Here is a 13,404-nt window from a genome sequence, read left to right as displayed (position 1 = left end):
AGCGAGGGGATTTTGACTGCAGAGGGCCCACAGACGCTGTAAGAATCCGGAGCTGGGAGTGCCCTTCTGAGCCACTCAGGAGGTCAGGGGGTGCGTGCCAGTTGACTGACAACTGTGGCTAATTTTTAGCTATTTTCTAGGAACATAAAACCTGCAGAAGATGAATGGCTTTCTATCTTTAAGGTATATCAGCTTTTAAAAGGAAGATTCTTTATTAAAAGCAAGGTTCTGTTTGCCCTTAGTTTCTGGCAAAGTGCTAAATTCCAGTTTCAGTTCTGTTTTCGGTGGTTTGCACTTCTCACTTTCCTTGTCCTCCCTTCTTCCTCCCCCTCCTCTCCTTAATGCCTTTACAAATACCCTGCCAGCCGGGCTATGACTTGGTGAACTTGGGCCTCAGCTTCCTTATCTGTAAGTGGAGAGCTTGGATTAGCTGACTACTAGTCGCCTGGTCCCCACATCCGTGAGTCCTGTCACTGGGGGACACCTGAAAGAGTGACTGGCGAAGTCCCTTTCATCAGCCGTTTATTATTCTTTTAATAAAAAAAGTTATTTCAGAACGGCCTTCCCGGATCCTGTTAGTTGTGTATCCAAACCACTTTATAGAAACAGCAGTAAGCGGTTGATTCTCCACTATTGTGTTTTACAGCTTGTGATCCATGTCCCTTCTGGCAGGCTGTCTGAGCTAAAGGTGCAAAATGTGCAGTGTTCAGTGCTTGATTCACGGGCCCGCTGTGTGAATCCGCAAAGGATGTTATAACAAATGTTACCTGAGGACAAAGCCTATGGGATGTTACCATTAATCTCAGGTTATGGGGTGAGGGTGGGGGGTGCTCTTTAGCTAAGCTGGTGGGGGTGGGGCGGGCGGGGCTGGTTGGATGATACTCAGGTTAGGAATGGAACTTCCAAGGGTCACAGGTCAAGTGACGTTTGGGGGTGGAAGGAAAAAGTCCCAGGAGCTGAGAGGTGGAGAGAGAGTCACAAAGACTGTCCCCTGAGGAGGAGGGGAGGGTTGGCCGAAGGGCTCCCCCTTCCAGCTGTGGGGGACAGTAGCAGAGGCCAGAGGATCAAAAAGGGGAGAGAAAAAGCAGCTGAAGGGGAGAGGTGCTTTTACCCTTCCGGCAAACACAGGCTGAGGGTTTGCCTGAGGCCAGTCTGAAAAGCCGTCTGTGGGGTCGCACAGAGTCGGACACGACTGAAGCGACTTAGTCTGAAAAGGGGGCTTGAGGCCAGAAGGGCAGAGACTATTGCTCTGAGGGAAACCAGGAGGGATGGGCAGGCTGGGTGAGTGGAAGAGGAGAGGAGAGCCTCCGGCCGGCCTGCTCGGTATCCTGAGAGAAACATTTTGTCCTGAGGGAAAATCCGTGGCCTTTAGCCTGAGACAGGCTGCTGCGGTCACCTGAGACCAAGAGAGGGCAAGAGGGGACAGGTGCTGTCCTTTTGAGGCATGGACCTTCTCCTGTGGGAAATGGCAGTATTAAGCACTGCGTCACAGTGTTGTCACCTGAGGCCCTTGGCGCACGCAGGAGGCTGTGGGGGGCTGCTTCCTGGCTGTGAGGTGACGGAGGTGGTGGCAGAGGGTTACGGTCTGAGGGGGGTGGTGCCCTGCCGGTGCGTTGTCCATGCGCTTGACTAGGGGGTCCATGAGGGAGACTGAGAGCTGGTGCCCTGGGACTGCCCGTCTGTCCCCAGCTCAGTGGCTGTGAGCTGCTGGGATTTTTTTACCTTGCGGTCTGTCATCCGATCCCTTGTTTTTCTTCCTCGTCTTATCCCAGAGCCTGTGCCCGTTCCCCGTGTTTGACCTCAGTCTCCTTACCCGAAGGTCCCAGGTGCACAGAATGGCCCATGCATGTCGCTGCCCTCCGTGGGAGCCTCCGTGGCAGCTTCGGTCTCTGGTATAGGCCTTCAGACTCACTGGGACCAGCATCTCCGGCTTGGACGAGGCTGAGGATACAGGTGTGAACAAAGTCTCTGTGTGCGTGGAGTGTTCTTGGTGACAGGGTGAACACCACGGTCAAGGTAGCAAGTGTGAGGCCTGGCAGCAGGTCGGGAGTCAAAGCCTTCCTGTGCCGTGGAAGGGCTCTGTGCCCCTCAGAGGGTGGGTCGTCGGCATCTGCTGCACTGCCACTCTTTGTGCAGTGACACCTGAGTTCCTTTGAAAGGCCCTGGAGAGTTAGCAGCAGTTGTGCTGAGCTGACTTCCAGGTTTCCAAGGGGCCCTGGACATGGTGGACTTTCCCCTCCCTCTGATTTTAGAGACAGAGATAGGGTCGCATGAACACCCCAGGAATATCTCAGGCCTCCTTTTGGCCATGGGTTTGAAGACCCAATCAGTGGTTCGGGGGTTCTTATCGGGGTCCATAGGTGAATTTCAGGAAGCCACTTAAATCCGGTTTGTCATTCTGGGTGTGCATTTTTCTGGCGAGAGTGTCTAAAGCTTTCATTAAATCCACCGGGAAGAGCTCTGAAAGGTTTATTTTTATGAAAGTGGATGAAAAGATAGAATTGGGCCATTGAGGGCTTCTCCTTATTGCTGTCTGTCCCCCTTTTAGAGGAACTAATGAGATGTGATTTGCCTAAAGCGGGGAGGCAGACACAGGCTGAGAGCCTCAGCACAGTTATCTGGGACTTGACATTGCTATGTCTTATGGTGGGAACACATTCAGTTATTCCTCTGGGAAAAAAGAAGCACAGGATGAAGCTAGCATGGTGGAAGACCAGCCAGCTCCCTGGGAGAGGAGGAGGGGAGGCGTGTGTGATGCTGCAGTGTGCTTTTGTCCTCCACGGAGCAGGAGAAGGCTGAGCCTCGGGAGGAGAGCAGACCACTTGAGCAGATACTGCTTCTCAGATTTCTGGGTCTGATGGGTACACAGGTCTAGAGAGGACAGTGTAGGACTTTGGCTGTTGATGTCAAAGTCTCCTGTCTTAGGAGACTCCTCTGCTTGAGACTTCCACAGTAGTTTACCCAAATAATAGAGTTCATGACAGTTGGTGCTCAAGATGAGGGTAACTTTAAGAGGAAAGGCATTAATCCTGTTATTTGATTCAGCAATTCTACTCTAGGGGTTTATTTTAAGAAATAATTAAGACCATTATTTATCACAGAGATGTTTGTCATAGTGAAAAGTTGAAAAGCTAGTATACAACAGTTTGGGGTTGGTTAAGCAAATGACACATATCCAAATAATGGAATACTGGGCAACCCTTAAAAAGAAGATTACCAGAGGAATATTTGTAGAAAGTTTTCCAAAACACATTGTTATGTATAAAGAGTTCTATACAGCATTCGTGAGAAATACACTCTTCAGAAAACACTGGTTGGGAGCCTCCTATGCGCCAGGAGCCCTGCCGGGTGCTGGTGACACAGGGATAAACTAGGCAGATATGGTTCCTGCTCTTTGACTAGCGTACAGTATCCTAGCAAAATAGTCAACCATATCGACTCTCTCATTAAGTTTTATAAATGCTCAGACACGATCAACCACCTGTGAAGTCAGATTTTGTCTGTTATACCCGTTACTGGCTACATCCTTGACCTGAAATCACTGATTTTCTGGCGAGCTTGAGGTCAGTCACTGAGATGTGTTACTGATAACGCCTTCGTGTTAAACCATCTTCCCTTCGCCACTGCAGTGTGAGGCTCTGCGGGTGAGAGGGTGGTGAAGCCACCGTCATACGGGGAATGGGGCACATTCCTGCTCTCCCTTCTGGCTTCCGTTCTCAGGGCTCGAGTTGTCACAAGCCCAGTCAGCAGTCACCTGGAATCGCCTCTTGTTCACTGTCTCCTCTCGTGGGCCCCACCTCATTCTGACTTGGGCCCCTGACTTGCTGTCATCTGCGGTGTTTTTGCCACTACGTGGAGGAGTGCTTCATTCTTAGAAATCAAATAATTTCAATCCCTTCTTGGAGCCTGGCGAAGCCTGGACTGGAATCCGTTTATCCTGACGCCCAGATGGGCATCTTTTCGACGAGGCAGCAGTGTGGCTGCTCCCAGTCACCCAGGGACAGCTCTTCCAAGCAGGTCTGTGCCCAACACCAGCCTGCATTTCAAATTGGTGGCCCCACAAAGCTTCAAGAAAGCTAGATTCCTTCAAAGACAAACGGGCAGCAGGTTTCTTGAGGAAGAGGAATTGAATCACTGAATCTGGTAGTGTGGCTGCCTGTCCCAGTATTGAGACCCAGTCAGACTGTCATTTGGTGAGCATGTGAAAGGGCTGCATTCTTGGCCAAACCCTGGGAGCTTCTACCGTGTGCGAGCAGGCCAGCTCCTGGGATCCACACAGGAAGGCATGTGGGTCTTTGCTGTCGGGGGTCCCTCTCCAGACAGAGCAGTCGAGATGGGCCTGACGACCACGAACTTGAGTGGATAAGATGCCCAGCAGGGAGTCAGGACGCATAGGTTCCAGTCCAGGCTTCGCCAGGCTCCAGGAAGGGATTGAAACTAGATGATTTCTAAGAATGAAGTGTTCCTCCACATGGTGGCAAACACCATAGACGACAGCAAGCCAGGGCCTGAGTCAGAGTGAGGTGGGGCCTGTGTGACGAAAATGCGGTCACAGGGACTCTTAACAGTTTGGGCTAAAATGTTCAGGAAGGCAATCCCTGGGAAGGGTGGCTTTGAGGGCAGGATCCCTGCTGCTGCTGCTGCTGCTAAGTCGCCTCACTCGTGTCCAACTCTGTGCGACCCCATAGATGGCAGCCCATCAGACTTCCCGTCCCTGGGATTCTCCAGGCGAGAACGCTGGAGTGGGTTGCCATTTCCTTCTCCAATGCATGCAAGTGAAAGCGAAAGTGAAGTCGCTCAGTCCTGTCCGACTCTTAGTGACCCCGTGGACTGCAGCCTACCAGGCTCCTCCGTCCATGGGATTTTCCAGGCAAGAGTACTAGGGTCACAGCTGCTGTCAGAGTCCATGTGAAGGTAACTGCTGGAGGCAGGGGGCAGCCTGTGCTGGCTGTTCAAGGCTGCTCAGCATTTATTTGCCTTTTAACCTAAGTTTGGCTTCTCTTTTTAGAAAAACTTTTTCACCTTCTCCTCCTCCTCCTCCTCTCCCCATCTTAGCCTGTTCCTTCCCTTTCTCTCTGACTCCTTTTGCTCCTCTTTCATTTAGAAAATATATAAGCAGAAAGAATATCCTTCATAATCCCACTACCCAGAGATAACTATTAATACTGTTGTTTGGATGTGTTTCCCTTCCATTTTTTCTGTAAATACTAGATGTGCACATTGAATAAACATTTTCACCAAATGCCCAAGGATGGAAATGTTAAAATCTAAATATCACTGTTTCTAAAATTGACTTCTGAGATATGGAATATAAATCTGAAATTTTATAAATGTTATTAACAATGCTAATATGAAAAATTATAACAGAGTTTGACATTAGGCCACAAGAACTTCATTTTTCAGCATGTATGATCAGTGTTGTGAACATTTTTGAACCTGGGTAGGTGTTGACTTTCAGCTGAGGTGGAGGAGGTAGGAGCAAGGCTTTTATTCATTTATTTTATTTATTTGGTTTGGTTTTTGAATTGTTTTTTATTATTTTGGCTAGCTGTCCATCTAAGATGCTGTAAGGGGTAGTTTGTATCCAGCTTACTGAACTTTTGAGCAATGACTGGCATTTCCTCTTTAACTCCTGGACATAAAGATTTCCTTGGTGATATTACAGTTTCCTTTGAAGTTATCCCTCACCCTGGCTTAGTGTGGTATGCAGAGGAGAATATGTCTAGATGATCTCAGAAGCAGAAATAAAATCTTATACACATTTTCCTTTGATATTTTGGCCTGTGATTGCCGCTTCCCACAGCCAGCTGAGAGAATAGCGCATCCCTAAGCCTGGGCTCTGGAAGTGTGGCACTGGGGCAGTGTAATTGGCTTTTAAGATAACAAAGCTGTTTTCCAGATCTCCATCTGCATCTCAGCTTTCACTACCTGCACACCAATTTCAGCATCTCCCCTGGGGAAGAATGACAAAAGAATCTTTACGGAGGTAATATGTGAGAAATGTTTGCTCCTTCAAGGCAGCTCGGTTCCCAACAATCGACTACTTTGCCTACAAGCAACCCTGGGTTGTCAGCAAGCGGGCTTTTTGATATTGTTAGTAAGTGTCCTGTGTCAATGCTGTTATCTGCAAAGTGCAGTGTTAGAATTTCCTTTTATGCAAACAGCCTTTTCAAATATGTAATAACCAGCCTTCCCATCCCGTCTTTGAACATCTTGTGTAAGTACATGACAGAATCCCTTGGGCGTCACATGGTTTGCCTTCGGGTGGAGGAGTGTTTTCTTCTGAGGTATGCTTCTGGAATGCTCCCCAGCATTTGGAAATGAGTCTTTGGATGTTAACAGGAACTGTCTGAAGGCTGTGCCTTGTTCATGTTGCTGATGCTGCCATGCTGATGTGTAACCTGAGTGGTGAAGCAGTCACTGATCACATGCCTGCTCACGAATGCCAGGAATGACGTTTGAAGAAAGCCTTCTGCTCTTTGGCCTTCTATGTTAAAATCAAAGATGGGACTTCAGCCAAGAATGGTTACTGGAGACAATTGCATTGGATCCTCAAACAGAAATATATGTATATATATTGTATTTGTATAGGTCTAAAATATATTTCTAAGATGTGACTAAGCAAATCTATAGTTTGCTTTTAGAAAGTACAAACATCTTTTATTTATTATTCTAATTATGGTAAAATATACATAACTTAAAATTTACCATTTTAACCATTTTTGAGTGTACAATTCAGTGGCATTAAGGACATTCACACTTACATACAACCAATACTACCATCTGTCTTCAGAATGTTTCCATCATCCCAAGCTGAAACTTTGTGCCCATTAAATAATAACGTTCCATTCCCTCCCCCCTCTATCCTCTGGCTATTGTACTTGCTCTATGAATTTGACTATTCTAGGTACCTCATATAAATGAAATAATACAGTATTTGTCCTTATATATGGCTTATTTCATGTAGCATGTTTTCAGGATTCACCCATACTATAGCATATATGAGAATTTACTTTCTTTTTAAGGCTTAATAATATTCTATTGTATGTAGACACCGTACTTTTCTGTTTGTCTGTTGGTGGACACTGGGATTGCTTCTGGGACGTTGCTTCTACCTTTTAGTGTGAATAATGCTGCTGCTGTGAATTTCTTGGAGTGAATCATCTTTAAATAGACTTTAAAAAAAGAAAAATCTGTGCCATTTTGTGATCAGTTTTATTAGAGGGCTACCACGTCCAAGTTTGGTCCAGGAAATGCCTACCTCACAGACATGAAAAACACCCAAGTACTTTCAACAGCGTTCAGCTGAAAGCTTTAGTGTTTGCTTGAGGTCAAGAGAGCAGTTTCATAGGAGTTGTGAGCGGTCTCGTCAGCGGACTTGGCAGCAGCCTTGAGTGAGGCCTGTCAGGGTTCTTGGAAAACAGCCTGATGTTTTCATACCTTTTGCCTTGCTAGCTTTGCCTGTCAGTACCTCAAGAAGGAAAAATCTGGCAGTAGCCCTGCTTCCTCAGCTCAGTCTTAGCTGCTGAAAGTCTCATTTGAACCCTTTCTGGATATATAGATAGGGTTTATATAAGGGGTTTGCTCTTCAGTGAGCCTGTCTCTCTGTCTGGAGGGGAGCTCAGGGTCTGGGCTGCAGGCTCTGTGTATCCCACAAGCCCTCTAAATTTAAACTTACATATTTTTCAAATCAGTGTGGTAGGGGAGGTCTGCTGGAGAATATAGGGCAGCAGACTCTCCCCTGACTCCATTCAGTGGGCCCCTGGCTTAGTGGTGTCTGGTCATCCTTCAATGACATCTGCGATAATTTCTGGAGAAGTGGGAAATTGAGGTTCGTTTCCTGTTTTGTGGAAAAAGAAGTGAAATGTTTTGTACTTTGCAGGGTAGATAACAGTTAACTGTAATTAACCACGGTTTAAATGAGGCCAGTCAAGTCTGTTTGCTTAAGCTGCTCATGTTTTCTCAAGACAAAGGATGTATCTGAACCCTGTCCATGAGTTTACTGGTAGCATTGTGGATTAAAAATATATATTTATTTTGTTTTATTTCTTTGGCTGTACTGGGCCTTACTTGTGGCACTCAAGATTTTTTTTTTTTTTTTTTTTTTTTAGTCGTGACATGGGAACTCTTACCTGTGCCTCGTGGGATCTAGTTCCCTGACCAGCGATCAAACCCAGGTCGCCTGCATTGGGAGTATAGAGTCTTAGCCACTGGGCCACCGGCGAAGTCCTAGCATTGTGAATTATAGTTTTATACTAAAGGTCTGTTTCCTTACTGCATGCTCTTTCTTTTTGTTCAATTAATTGTTGTCATTTCTCCTGGTCTTTTTAGTGACACATATGTGTATAGGTTTGTAGAGTTGTGGAATAGATTTTAAAAGGTCCTCGATTTTAATAGGTGATCTCTGGAACAAAATAACATACATGTTTAATCCTCAGTCATATAATTTTTATATGCAAAAGAGACTGATGGTCTCTTTTGACCATCAGTCAAATATTCTACTTCAAAGAATAATTGTAATACTGTCTGAATCAATTTTTTGATTCAAAATACAAGATATAATTAGGGATGTGTCTTTAGGAAAAAAAGATAATTGGGGTCTTTTTGTATCATTAACATTTTGAGTGTGGCTCACTTACCTGGCAGTGTGTCGGGTATCTAGGCAAAAGCTTCTTTATCTTCCTTCTTGACTGTCAGGGAGCTCCTTTCTCTCGTTTCCTTTTCCTTCTTTGGTTCTTGGGGACTCCGTGTATTCCTGTTCTCTGATCTTCCCAATTGTTCCTTCTCTGACTCCTTCCCTATTTCCTCTACCTGATTTGTATGTACGTGTGCATGTTTCCTGAGGTACGACCCTCAAGTCTCCTTGCTCAGCAGCTTGGCCTATGCAGATTCCTGCAAGGGGCCACTTCCCTTTCTCAGAGGTGGGATGGAGGAGGTTGGGGTCCACCTGGTAGAAGGAGCTCTCGTTCCTTATAGTTTGGGACATGTGGTCAGAGTAGTTTAGGTCCTGATACCCAGACTGTGTGGGAAGAAGTGGCGGAGAAAGTGCAGACCTGTTTGTACCTAGGTCTCTATTTTAGGAGTAAATTTATTGATATATAGATTAAATTTGATCGTTCCATTTTCTAATTTGTATTTCATTTCCAGACTTGTTAATGCTACTACTACTGGAATAAGCAGCGGTCTGTATTTCAAATTTAATGCTCTTCCTAATTTTTGAGAATTCAGTAAATAATAAAATCTCAGCCTGCTCACAAAGGCTCTGGTTTGTCTTATTCCTCTGTTGACATGTAGAGGGTGAGTTTTGTACACTGTCCACAGTAAGAAATGTTTAAAGATAGATAGTATTAGAAAGTGACTTTAAGAATTCATTTTTTTCCTCTCATCGATTTGTTGCCAGTTGCATCTTTAAGATCCCTTCAGATGTTATGGCTGTTTAAAATAGTTACGCGGTATTTCTTTTATGACTGTAGAGGATTGTACAGTTGAGTTCTTTACCACTCAATTTTGCTTATTACTTTGAGTTAACATTTGGAGGTACTATTTCTGACACTGTATACTTCAAGACTATAGTTTCTTGGATTTTTTTTTTTTTTAATTTACTAAACTGCCTGGTGGAGATTTTCTTTATCAGATTCACTCATTTGTGGAGCCCAGATGTTTATGAAAAATGAAAGGGAATATCGACTATTGGAAGGCACACAGCACGGTGTAATGAAAGTAAAATCAGGGCTTTGAGTCTTGGCAGAGATGGGTTTGGGTGCCTGCTCTGCCATCCCTGACAGCAGGATGTTGATCTAATGGCTTGAATTATTTGAATCTTAATTGTCACATCTGTAAAATGGGGGCAATAAGGCTCATCTCACAGAGTCACGATGGGGTCGTGTCTGTAAACGCCCAGCACATCGCGGATGTAGAGTAAATGGTAGTGATTGATAATAGCACTTCCTCTCCTGAGGCCAAAATGTACTAGAAAGTGACTATAGTTTTCTGTTATTTTCTTTTATCATTTACCATTTTTGAGGGTATGGAGGTAGAAATGAGGAAAGTCTAGAGTGACTTGAGAACCTCATTTTATTGTTGGATTAAATTTATATCATCTACGTGTGTGCATTTCTTTCTTTCCCCTGATTGCTTCTTTCCCCCGCCTGTGAAATATGGTGTTAAAAACAAGTTACAGTAAGATTTTCTCTGTATAGAACCTTTGTAAATGAATCAGTCTGACTAGCTAGTTCCTTCCCCAGGGAGTAGAGGCTTTTCACTTATTTTTTCCTCATTTTAAATATTTTTATTATGAAAATATTTTGAACAACTAGAAAACAGAATAATATAATGAACCCTCAATTTTGTTGGGTGTTTGTTTGATGTGTTTTGGTGTACATATGTTATTATTATTATTAGTTTAAATATCCTATCTCCACTGGACTATAAGTTCAGAGACCTTGCTGTCTGGTGCCTAAGACAGTGCTAGGTGAGCGACAGGCTCCAGATAAGCTCTGTGCGTCCTTCTCCAGGGCCTGGCCCTCTCTTCTTCCCAGAGGTAACACTGGTAGGAGAGCAAGGAGGAGGAGAAATATCATGCTGGGTTTAGCCAGTGATACAAATATGTGTAAAATCAGGACCACCCTTGAGGATTTCAGTGCCATGATGTAAGATAGGACAGATGAATTCAGAAATAGCTCCTATAGAAATCAGAACATTCTCCCTGCGTTTGCAGAGCCACAGAGTAGCTGGTTATTGGAAGTAACTGTTGGAATGAACTTTAATGAGCATGGATGGGCCTGGACTCTGCAGGCTGACAGGACAGTTGAGCCTGAGCTCAGCAGTGGGAACAGTGTTTCCAGGGACTGGAAGGAGGTAGTTCAGGCCTGGACTCTGTTATTGGAAGGCAGTGGCAAAGAAGAGTAACGTGGCCGCGGAACAAGACTCCTGGGCTCTTACTACATGTAAGTCATATGACTAGGCCCTTAATGAGGCAGTGTAGTATTCTAGGTGAAAAACTGACTTTCTGGAAGCATACGATCCAGGATTAAAGTGAAGTTCCCTCTTCTGCTAACTGTGTGGCCTGAGGTAAGCCACGTAACCTCTCTGAGCGTCAAGTCCGATGTGAGGGCCGTTCCTATTTTGGCTAGTGAAGGTAAGAGCACTGAACTGAGTTCTTGCCCAGACCTTCCATCTTGCCTAGACACTCCATCTTACCTGTGGGAATTCACAGTAGGCAGGTAAATGTTGAAGAGTGTGACTTTTTGGTTAGTCACAAATGTACAGGATGACCTCAGACACGTGAATGCATGTATAATGACACAGCACAAGTGAACTCGCCGTGCCCGCCATGGCTGTACTTCTCGAGGGTCTTGTGAGAAGACCATCCTCTTCCAAGTCGTTAAGACAGAACCAGGGAGGCATCAAGAATTCCTGCCCTGTTACCCCCGTCTCTCCAGCCCCAGAGCAAGGTCCCTCCACCTCCTTACCATCTCTTGTGTTCGTCTGTATTCCCAAGGCCGCATTGCTGCTTGCCTGGATTTCTGTACGTACAGCGCTCCACCTCCTGCCCTGCCTTCGTTCCATTCTCCCAAATGTTGTCACAGTCCTTTTCCTCAGCTGCAAGGGTCACCATGTGAGTCCTGCTTAAATATGTCCATGCTTCCCAGTGCCCTCAGGAGAAAGCCTGAGCGTGAGTCTCCGCTGATGGCCCCTTGTCATCCTCTCAGGTACTCTTTCCCTTCCTGCGTGGGTCCTGCTTCCACACCTTCTGCCCACTTAGAATGCCTTTCCCCTGCTTGACTCATCTCATTTGTTCTCATGTTTCAAGACTTGACTCACCACCCTCCTAACCCACTCTGTGGTCCGGGCTGGGGTTTCCCCTATGCCTGCCTCCATTATGCCACCAAGCACACTGGGTTGTGATGGGCTACTTAGCTGTTTCCAGAGTGAACATGCTTGAGAGCACAGCCTGTTTTGTTAAAAAACAAAAAACAAAAAAACTCATGCTTCTTTGTACCTAGCCTGGTGTCTGACACATTGACGGTTCTCAAAAAAGATTAGTGAAATATACATGGATAAGAAATTACTTTTTTATCTTCCTCAAACCAGGAGGACTGAAGCTGGGTAACCGAAACATTCTTCCTCCCCACCTTTCTGCCTGTATCCATTCCAGCATCTGCTCAACAGCCAGCTGTGACGGGGGAGAAGCATATGGTTGACTTGAAAGAGGCAGTTGGGATGTGACTGTGTGTGAAATACACTCACCTGCCCTCCCACCCCACCCCGTACAGGATGACAGTAATGACACCTCATGCTTGTTTTTTCATTTGTGTTCTCCTTAAGTGCCTCTGCAGACATGATCTCATCCGGTGCGAGGGGCTGTAGCCTGATTACTGTATGGGAGCACGCAATGATGACGACCCCTTCTTTGTAGATGCAGAGAGGGAGATAAGGAGTGAAGAATGTGCCCGAAGTTAGTGAGTCGTTAGTGGTGGAAGGGCTTCCCCAGTGGTCAAATGGTAAAGAATCCGCCTGCAGTGTGGGAGACCCAGGTTTGATCGCTGGGTCAGGAAGGTGCCCTGGAGAAGGGAACGGCTACCCATTCCACTATTCTTGCCTGGAGCATTCCACGGGCAGAGAAGCCTGGTGGGCTTCATGAGATCTCAGAGTTGGACATGATTGAGCGAACTTCACTTCAGTCTAGTGGTGGAAGAGACCAGATTTTGAGCTGAAGTCGTTTGCTCTTTCTCCTTTTTTATAACTGGTAGAACTGGGTTGTATCAGATTGATGTTTTCACCTGCTGCTGCTAAGTCGCTTCAGTCGTGTCCGACTCTGTGCGACCCCATAGACGGCAGCCCACCAGGCTTCCCCATCCCTGGGATTCTCCAGGCAAGAATACTGGAGTGGGTTGCCATTTCCTTCTCCAATGCATGAAAGTGAAAAGTCAAAGTGAAGTCACTTAGTCGTGTCCAACTCTTCGCGATCCCATGGACTGCAGCCCACCAGGCTCCTCCGTCCATGGGATTTTCCAGGCAAGAGTACTGGAGTGGGGTGCCATCGCCTTCTCTTTTCACCTACAATCATTAAAAAGGAAGATTGGCTGAAGAGGTGGGGTTCTGAGGCCTGTTCTGGGCAGAAATGAAGAAGTTGCCTCGTTTCAGTTGGTCAGTTTGGGAATATGATTGAATTCAAACAATTTTCCTGCTTCACAAGCCAATAAAGTGACAACAATAAAATCTTAGTCGTTTTTAAGGTGTACTCTTGACATTCTACTAAATCCTTTAAAAATGATTTTTTCATTTTCCTGTTTTGAAATTCTGGAGTCGTTGCATAAACTTATGCAGCACAAGAAAATGGCTTGCTAGCATTCAACAGTCACATTGTCGATTTCCAGGAATATCTAAATTTTGAAAAGTGCA

General features: G+C 45.7%; 1 protein-coding gene across 28 annotated transcripts in view; it reads left to right on the top strand.

The window, feature by feature from the left end:
* The window catches only part of SGMS1 (sphingomyelin synthase 1), a 323,882-nt gene that overhangs the window by 14,351 nt on the left and 296,127 nt on the right, over positions 1-13,404 (top strand). For 3 of the 28 annotated variants that reach the window (NM_001206135.2, XM_059881891.1, XM_059881889.1), the window contains exon 2: positions 8,112-8,261. The exons of 22 other annotated variants lie outside the window; for them this stretch is intronic. The gene's annotated coding sequence lies outside the window, so the exon portion shown is untranslated. Of the gene's footprint in view, positions 1-1,819; positions 1,954-8,111; positions 8,262-13,404 lie in introns of all 28 variants that reach the window. 3 more of the 28 variants (XM_059881890.1, XM_059881887.1, XM_059881884.1) reach the window with 2 other exon arrangements.

The sequence above is a fragment of the Bos taurus genome, chromosome 26 (assembly GCF_002263795.3).
Source record: "Bos taurus isolate L1 Dominette 01449 registration number 42190680 breed Hereford chromosome 26, ARS-UCD2.0, whole genome shotgun sequence".
Classification (NCBI taxonomy): Eukaryota; Metazoa; Chordata; class Mammalia; order Artiodactyla; family Bovidae; genus Bos; species Bos taurus.
This window is presented reverse-complemented; position numbering and strand designations above follow the sequence as displayed.